The sequence below is a fragment of the Eschrichtius robustus genome, chromosome 15 (assembly GCF_028021215.1).
Source record: "Eschrichtius robustus isolate mEscRob2 chromosome 15, mEscRob2.pri, whole genome shotgun sequence".
Classification (NCBI taxonomy): Eukaryota; Metazoa; Chordata; class Mammalia; order Artiodactyla; family Eschrichtiidae; genus Eschrichtius; species Eschrichtius robustus.
The window spans coordinates 82,658,733-82,668,043 of record NC_090838.1 but is presented as its reverse complement, the minus strand read 5'-3'; the positions used below and the strand labels follow the sequence as shown (position 1 = coordinate 82,668,043).

Here is a 9,311-nt window from a genome sequence, read left to right as displayed (position 1 = left end):
TGTGCCCTGGAGGTATCATTCTATTATTAAAGATTCAGGGTTTCCAAGGCTAATGGTGAATTTGGTGCTTGGTGGCTGTGGTCAAACAAGCTTGGTGTTGCTGATCTTCTCGAGAGAATATAAACTCCATGAATGAAGATGTCGTCTGACTTGTTTATCCAGTGTACTTAGTGACAGATATGTGTCTGAGACATATTGAGTGTTTAATAAACATCATGCTCAGGAATCAGTAAGGTCCTCACCTTAGACCAGAAGGTCTTCTTGAGGCAAAGTGGACGGTGAGATGTATTTCTTGAAGTTTTGTCTTCTGGGAGAATTTCCTTTCTCTACTGTCTTTCAAGGCATGGAGATGTAAGGCTGAAGTCAGACACCTCTGGTTGATGCTGCAGTATTGTGCATGCCCATCTGTAAATCAGGGCTAGGTTGTTTGTTTTTTTCTTCTCAATCAACTTTCCTTGGGGCCAAGTTGTTCACACTCACAAAATATGTACTCCCACCTGCGTAGCTTCTTGTGTCTTCATGAGAAGCCCACTTCACAGGCCCACTTCTCTCATTCTCTCTTTCATCGCCATTTGATGAAGGGTTGCTTCTGAGCACCTCTAACATCATGGCATAGGATCAAGGTGAAAAGGAGAACCCCATAAGGGAACTTTGCATCTGCAAACTCTGCCTCAACATCTGTGTGGGGGAAAGTCGAGACAGACTGACCCCAGCAGCCAAGGTGCTGGCGCAGCTCACAGGCCAGACCCCTGTGTTCTCCAAAGCCAGATACACTGTCAGATCCTTCAGCATCAGGAGAAATGAAAAGATTGTTCACCGCACAGTCCATGGGGCCAAGGCAGAAGAAATCCCGGAAAAATGTGTAAAGGTGTGGAGAACATGTGTTAAGAAAAAATAACTTCTCAGATATTAGAAACTGGTTTTGGGATCCAAGAACACATCGATTGGGGATCACATATGACCCAAGAATTGGTATCTATGAGCTGGACTTCTACATGGTGCTGGGTAGGCCAGTTTTCAGCATTGCATATGAGAAGCACAGGACAGGCTGCATTAGGGCCAAACACAGAATCAGCAAAGAGGAGGCCATGCACTGGTTCCAGCAGAAGTATGATGGGATCATCCTTCCTGGCAAATAAGTTCTTGTTTCTATCCAAAAGGTCAATAAAAAGTTTTCAGCGAAATGTAAAAAACAAAAACAAAAACCCCACAAATTAGTAAATGTTTGTATATTGAATGCTATATAACAGTAAATAATTAAATCTAGATGAAATGGAAACATTTCTAAGGATACTGTATATCAACTAATAAAACTGACACATAAGATGTAGAAGCTCTGAACAGATGAAAAACTGCAGAAGAAATTTGAATAGTAGTAAAAAATCTACACCTAAAAAAGGCACTAGGCCAAGACAGATCTATGAGTAAGCTCTACCAATGTTTCAAAGACAGTATTACCCCAATGCTACTTTTAAACATGGACAAGTATGAAAATTTATTAATTTGTTCTATGAAGCCAGCAAAATCCCAATACCTCTTTTTTTTTTTAACATCTTTATTGGAGTATAATTGCTTTACAATGGTGTGTTAGTTTCTGCTTTATATCAAAGTGAATTAGCTATACACATACATATATCCCCATATCTCCTCCTTCTTGCGTCTCCCTCCCATCCTCCCTATCCCACCCCTCTAAGTGGTCACAAAGCACCGAGCTGATCTCCCTGTGCTATGCGGCTGCTTCCCACTAGCTATCTATTTTACATTTGGTAGTGTGTATATGTCCATGCTACTCTCTCACATCGTTCCAGCTTACCCTTCCCCCTCCCTGTGTCCTTAAGTCCATTCTCTACGTCTGCGTCTTTATTCCTGTCCTGCCCCAAGGTTCTTCAGAACCTTTTTTTTTTTTTTTAGATTTCATATATATCTGTTAGCATACGGTATTTATTTTTCTCTTTCTGACTTACTTCACTCTGTATGACAGTCTCTAGGTTCATCCACCTCACTACAAGTAATTCAATTTCATTTCTTTTTATGGCTGAGCAATATTCCATTGTATATTTGTGCCACATCTTCTTTATCCATTCATCTGTCGATGGACACTTAGCTTGCTTCCATGTCCTGGCTATTGTAAATAGAGCTGCAATGAACATTGTGGTCCTTGACTCTTTTTGAATTATGATTTTCTCAGGGTATATGCCCAGTAGTGGGATTGCTAGGTCGCATGGTAGTTCTATTTTTAGCTTTTTAAGGAACCTCCATACTGTTCTCCATAGTGGTTGTATCAATTTACATTCCCACCAACAGTGCAAGAGGGTTCCCTTTTCTCCACAACCTCTCCAGCATTTATTGTTTGTAGGTTTTTTAAAATTAATTAATTAATTAATTAATTAATTTATCTTTGGCTGTATTGGGTCTTCATTGCTGCACACGGGCTTTCTCTAGTTGTGGCGAGCTGGGGCTACTCTTCGTTGCAGTGCACGGGCTTCTCCTTGTGCTGGCTTCTCTTGTTGCAGAGCATGAGCTCTAGGTGTGTGGGCTTCAGTAGTTGTGGATCGCAGGCTCTAGAGCACAGGCTCAGTAGTTGTGGAGCTCGGGCTTAGTTGCTCCAGGGCATGTGGGATCTTCCCAGACCAGGGCTTGAACCCGTATCCCCTGCATTGGCAGGTGGATTCTTAACCACTGTGCCACCAGGGAAGCCCTGTTTGTAGAACTTTTAATGATGGCCATTGTGACTGGTGTGAGGTGATACCTCATGGTAGTTTTGATTTGCATTTCTCTAATGATTAGTGATGTTGAGCATCCTTTCATGTGTTTGTTGGCAATCTGTATATCTTCTTTGGAGAAATGTCTATTTAGATCTTCTACCCATTTTGGGATTGGGTTGTTTGTTTTTTGATATTGAGCTGCATGAGCTGCTTGTAAATTTTGGAGATTAATCCTTTGTCAGTTGCTTTGTTTGAAAATATTTTCTCCCTTTCTGAGGGTTGTCTTTTCGTCTTATGTTTTCCCTTGCTGTGCAAAAGCTTTTAAGTTTCATTAGGTCCCATTTGTTTATTTTTGTTTTTATTTCCATTTCTGTAAGAGGTGGGTCAAAAAGAATCTTGCTGTGCTTTATGTCATAGAGTGTTCTGCCTATGCTTTCCTCTAAGAGTTTTATGGTGTCCGGCCTTACATTTAGGTCTTTAATCCATTTTGAGTTTATTTTTGTGTATGGTGTTAGGGAGTGTTCTAATTTCACTCTTTTTCATGTAGCTGTCCAGCTTTCCCAGCACCACTTATTGAAGAGGCTGTCTTTTCTCCGTTGTATATTCTTGCCTCCTTTATCAAAAATAAGGTGACCATATGAGCGTGGGTTTATCTCTGGGCTTTCTATCCTGTTCCATTGATCTATATTTCTGCTTTTGTGCCAGTACCATACTGTTTTGATTACTGTAGCTTTGTAGTATAGTCTGAAGTCTGGGAGCCTGATTCCTCCAGCTCCTTTTTTCTTTCTCAAGATTGCTTTGGTTATTCAGGGTCTTTTGTGTTCCTACACAAATTGTGAAATTTTTTGTTCTAGTTCTGTGAAAAATGGCAGTGGTACTTTGATAGGGATTGCACTGAATCTGTATATTGCTTTGAGTAGTATCGTCATTTTCTCAATGTTGATTCTTCCAATCCAAGAACATGGTATATCTCTCCATCCGTTTGTATCATCTTGAATTTCTTTCATCAGTGTCTTACAGTTTTCTGCATTCAGGTTCTTTGTCTCCTTAGGTAGGTTTATTCCTAGGTATTTTATTCTTTTTGTTGCAGTGGTAAGTGGGAGTGTTTCTTTAATTTCTCTTTCAGATTTTTCATCATTAGTGTCTAGGAATGCAAGAGGTTTATGTGCATTAATTTTGTATCCTGCTACTTTACCAAATTCATTGATTAGCTCTCGTAGTTTTCTGGTGGCATCTTTAGGATTCTCTATGTATACTATCATGTCATCTGAAAACAGTGATAGCTTTACTTCTTCTTTTCTGATTTGGATTCCTTTTATTTCTTTTTCTTCTCTGATTGCTGTGGCTAAAACTTCCAAAACTATGTTGAATAATAGTGGTGAGAGTGGACAACCTTGTCTTGTTCCTGATCTTAGAGGAAATGGTTTCAGTTTTTCACCATTGAGAACGATGTTGGCTATGGGTTTGTCATATATGTCCTTTATTATGTTGAGGTAAGTTCCCTCTATGCCTACTTTCTGGAGGGTTTTTATCATAAATAGGTGTTGATTTTGTCAAAAGCTTTTTCTGCATCTATTGAGATGATCATATGGTTTTTCTCCTTCAGTTTGTTAATATGGTGTATCACATTGATTGATTTGCGTATATTGAAGAATCCTTGCATTCCTGGGATAAACCCCACTTGATCATGGTGTATGATCCTTTTAATGTGCTGTTGGATTCTGTTTGCTAGTGTTTTGTTGAGGATTTTTGCATCTATGTTCTTCAGTGATATTGGCCTGTAGTTTTCTTTTTTTGTGACATTGTTGTTTGGTTTTGGTGTCAGGGTGATGGTGGCCTCATAGAATGAGTTTGGGAGTGTTCCTCCCTCTGCTCTATTTTGGAAGAGTTTGAGAAGAATAGGTGTTAGCTCTTCTCTAAATGTTTGATAGAATTCGCCTGTGAAGCCATCTGGTCCTGGGTTTCTGTTTGTTGGAAGATTTTTAATCACAGTCTCAATTTCAGTGCTTGTGATTGGTCTGTTTATATTTTCTATTTCTTCCTGGTTCAATCTCAGAAGGTTGTGCTTTTCTAAGAATTTGTCCATTTCTTCCAGGTTGTCCATTTAATTGGCATAGAGTTGGTTGTAGTAATCTCTCATGATCCTTTGTATTTCTGCAGTGTCAGTTGCTACTTACAAAATCCCAATAACTCTTAAACTGGTTAGCTCTCCAAAGAAAAGTATAGACAAATTTCACTTACAAATGAGTGCCAATATACACAAAAGTCTGTCAAGAGACAGACTCTGTGGGACTCTTGTGTTTCCACACATCTTGCAAACAGAGGTACTAACTGCCCTTTTGTTCCAGGCTATAATTTCAAGGATGTTTGTATAGTCAACAACCTTGGAAGACAGTGATAGAACCTCCACCTGGAATAGAGAGAAGATTGCTTACTGTATGACAAAAATGATGTCTCCCTCCAGTGCCTTTGCTTACTTTTCTTTATAAAAGATTCAGGTTCCTAACCTTGGAGTTCTGAACTGTGATGCAAGCCTGCTGGGTGTATAGCAACTACCTGTGTTGCCCCTGTGGGATTTATGGAGCAAGGGAAACCAATGGAAACTTGATGCTTATGCTGCTTGCTGTGCTGTGTGTAATAAAATCCTTTGTCTTTGACCTAAGAGTCTCGTGTATTCTGTAAGCTTATATGATACTATATTGGGTTAACTTGTTAGCTTGCAAGCAAGGAAAAAAAATCTCAGAACTTTCACAGTTCTCAATAAAGTCTTAAACTAGTATCAGGTTGAATTCAGTAAGGTGTGAAAAGATCATATATCATGGAAAAATAGGGCTCATTCTAGGTATTCAAGGATCATTCATCATTAGAAAAATCTCTTAATGTGGGACTTCCCTGGTGGCTCAGTGGATAAGACTCTGAGCTCCCCATGCAGGGGACCCGGGTTCAATCCCTGGTCAGGGAACTAGATCCCACATGCATGCCGCAACTAAGGAGCCCGCCTGCTGCAAACGAAAAAAAAAAAAAAGAAAATCTGTTAATGTAATTGAATATATTAAAAAAGCAAGAAAACAAAGCATATGCTGAAAAACATTTGTTAAAATATATCACTTATTTCTTATTAAAACTAAATGAAACAATAAGTATCAAGAAAACTATTTATTACTGAGCTAGGAATAGGAAAAATAATTCCTTAATTTAAGAAAATGTTTTTACAAGGAACCAACAATAATGCTTTAAAAGCATTCCCATTGGGCTTCCCTGGTGGTGCAATGGTTAAGAATCTGCCTGCCAGTGTCGGGGACACGGGTTCGAGCCCTGGTCTGGGAAGACTCCACATGCCGCGGAGCAACTAAGTCCGTGCGCCACAACTACTGAGCCTGTGCTCTAGAGCCCGCAAGCCACAGCTACTGTGCCCACGTGCTAGAGCCCATGCTCCACAACAAGAGAAGCCACGGCAATGAGAAGCCCACACACCACAATGAAGAGTAGCTCGCCGCAACTAAAGAAAGCCCGTGCACAGCAATGAGGACCCAACACAGCCAAAAAGAAATAATAAATAAATTAATTAATTTTTTAAAAAAGCATTCCCATTAAAGACAGGAACAAGGCAAAATTTTACACTATTACTTATACTTTTCAACATTGAACTGGAGTTAACTAGTCAGTAAGAATAATAAGCAAGAGGTATAAATATTGAAGAAAGAGAGAGATTTGCCATTTTGCAGGTGGGCAATATTATCCTCTAAAAAATACAAGAGAATCATCTAAAGAAGTATTAAAACTAATGAGATAGTTCAGTAATACGATCATGATCAGATACAAAAATCCATGGCTTTCCTTTATAGAATCAATAATCAATAGAAAATATAAATTTAAAAATATCCCATTTTCAATACTAATAAAATCTATAAAATTACTAGCTATAAATTTAACAAGGAAAAGTCAAGCTCCATGTTATATATAAATATTTTTATAACAATCCATAAAATCTTACCGAATGTCATTAAAAAAGAAAACAAAAAACCATGCTCTTGAATAGGAAAACTCAATATGTAAAGATGTCACTGTCCCCCAAACAATGTTTAATGTAATACTAATTGATGTCCCTAAAGAATTTTTTAATGTAACTAAAGAATTCCAGTGCTTATCTGTAGTAGGTAATAATATATGAGATAATTTTGGAAAAAGGAAAAATATGTATATATATATATATATATCCTCTTTCCCTTACTATCTATTAAGATATAGCACTTACAGGGACTTCCTTGGTGGTGCAGTGGTTAAGGCTCCGAGCTTCTACTGCAGGGGGTGCGGGTTCGATCCCTGGTCAGAGAACTAAGATCTCACATGCCGTGCAGTGTGGCCAAATAAATAAATAAATAAAATTAAAAAAAAAAAAAAGAATCTGCCTGCCAATGCAGGGGACACAGATTCGAGCCCTAGTCTGGGAAGGTCCCACATGCTGAGGAGGAACTAAGCCCATGTGCCACAACTACTGAACCTGTGCTCTAGAACCCACGAGCCACAATTACTGAGCCCACGTGCTGCAACTACTGAAGCCCTCCTGCCTAGAGCCCGTGCTCCGCAACAAGAGAAGCCACCGCAATGAGAAGCCCGTGCACCGCAATGAAGAGTAGCCCCCGCTCACCTCACTAGAGAAAGCCCACGCACATCAACGAAGATCCAACATAGCCAAAAATAAATAAATTAATAAATTAATTAAAACAAAAAAGATACAGCATTTACAAACTTTAAAACAGCATGTATTGGGACTTCTCTGGTGGTCCAGTGGTTAAGACTCCATGCTTCCGCTGCAGGGGGCATGGGTTTGATCCCTGGTCGGGGAACTAAGATCCCACTTGCCACGCAGTGCAGCCAAAAAATAAAAATAAAACAGCATGTATTAGTGTAGGAAAATACAATGGATCAAGGAGACAGTCTGGAGATTCCATTAAGGAACCTATGTACATTTAGAATATCCTCAAGGTGGCATTTCAAATCAGTGGAAAAAGGAAAAAACACTCAAAACAAAGAGTTAGGGCACTTGGAATCTGTAAAGAAAACATAAATTTAAACTCTTATGTATACCATATACAAAAATAAATTCCAGAAGGTTAAAGAGATAAATCTGAAAACAAACAAAGGTATAAAATTATTACCAAAAAATGAGGATAATTTTATAATCTTGGAAATATTTGCATATGAAAGGTAAATAATTACTTTCCATATATTTCAGCTACAAATCCATAAAAACTAGACAAATATAGAACAGGTTAGTCACAGAAGAAATAACAGATGCCAATATATACATAAAGACTCTGAGCCTCATTTTTAGTCAGGAAAATTCAAAGGAAAACAAATGCTTTTTCTTTTTACTCATATTAATTAACAAATTGAAGAAGATTGATAATTTCCAAGGTTAGCAATGGTGTATTCTTATACATTATTGGTGCCAATATAAATTACTTCTACAACTTAGCAATTCTGAAGGCAGTATGTCATACAAAATTTAAAGTACACTTACTTTTGGCCCAGAAATTCTACTTCTGGCAAATTATTTCAAGCCACTCTAAGATTTGCACAAATATCGTCAGATATTCATCTATAACCTTGCTCTTTTCTTAATAGCATTTTCATGGTGTCTGTTTACCTGCCTTCTAAACTGTAACTTTTAAAATTCAGTTTCTTTTAGCTGTGTTTCTTTCACACAACATATTGTGGGATTTTGTATTTGAGGCATTCCGGAAATCTTGTTCTTTCATGGATGAACTTATCACACCCACGTTTATTGTCACACAGGTTTGATCTAACTTTTGTCATCTCATTAAATTATTTTTCTTCTTCTTTGCTGTTTTGCTCTGTTTCATTGTTACATTTTACTCTAAGGACTGTAATTTCTTCTTTTTTTTTCTCTCCCTTTGCTTATTCAATCCTGTTGCTTGACCTCTAGGTCTGTTTCATTTTCTGCAAAATGAACGGCATAATATTTATTTACTATCTCATGGGGTCTCATCTTTGCTTCCTGACAACTTGTTTGGAACCCTTACTAGGCTAAATTCTTCTTCTGCTCCTGAATTCAATTTCTCAGTCTTCAAGGGAGAGGGGACCCTTTTCCCTCTGGGTTTCTGCCTGCCCTCTGCTAACTGTTGGTAATTGGTTCTTGTCAGAACAATGAACTCCCAGCCCCATTTACCTGCCAGGCTTTTGCATGGAAAAAGGACTGCAGAGTTTGGCTTCCCTTTGAGGCTTTAAACATTTCTATGACTGCAACAACTAGACAACACCAAATCGACCAACTAAACAAAATCCCCTAACTTCTGGCAGAACCGGGCAGAGAAGGGCACAGGGATGATCGGATCAACATCAGAGCCTGAAGGTAACTGCTTCATTGTAAGGCCCAGTCCCATCCGGGACGATACTTCAGTTCACCCTAATACGTGGGGCTTACCTTGACCTTCCTTCTCCTTGCTCCTGCCCTCTTTCCATCTACACCAGAGGTACAAGTGTTCTAGCCTGCAGATAGAGAGAGAATGTGGCCTTGAGCTCCACCCTAAGGCACAGGAATTTGGTACTCTAGAAGCAACCCCCAGTAAACCTGTGCCCTCT

The 9,311-nt window shown here is 38.8% G+C and overlaps 1 pseudogene; it reads left to right on the top strand.

The window, feature by feature from the left end:
* The first annotated feature begins 607 nt into the window (after nt 1–607).
* LOC137777904 (large ribosomal subunit protein uL5-like) lies at nt 608–1,139 on the top strand (annotated as a pseudogene).
* Nucleotides 1,140–9,311: the final 8,172 nt, after the last annotated feature.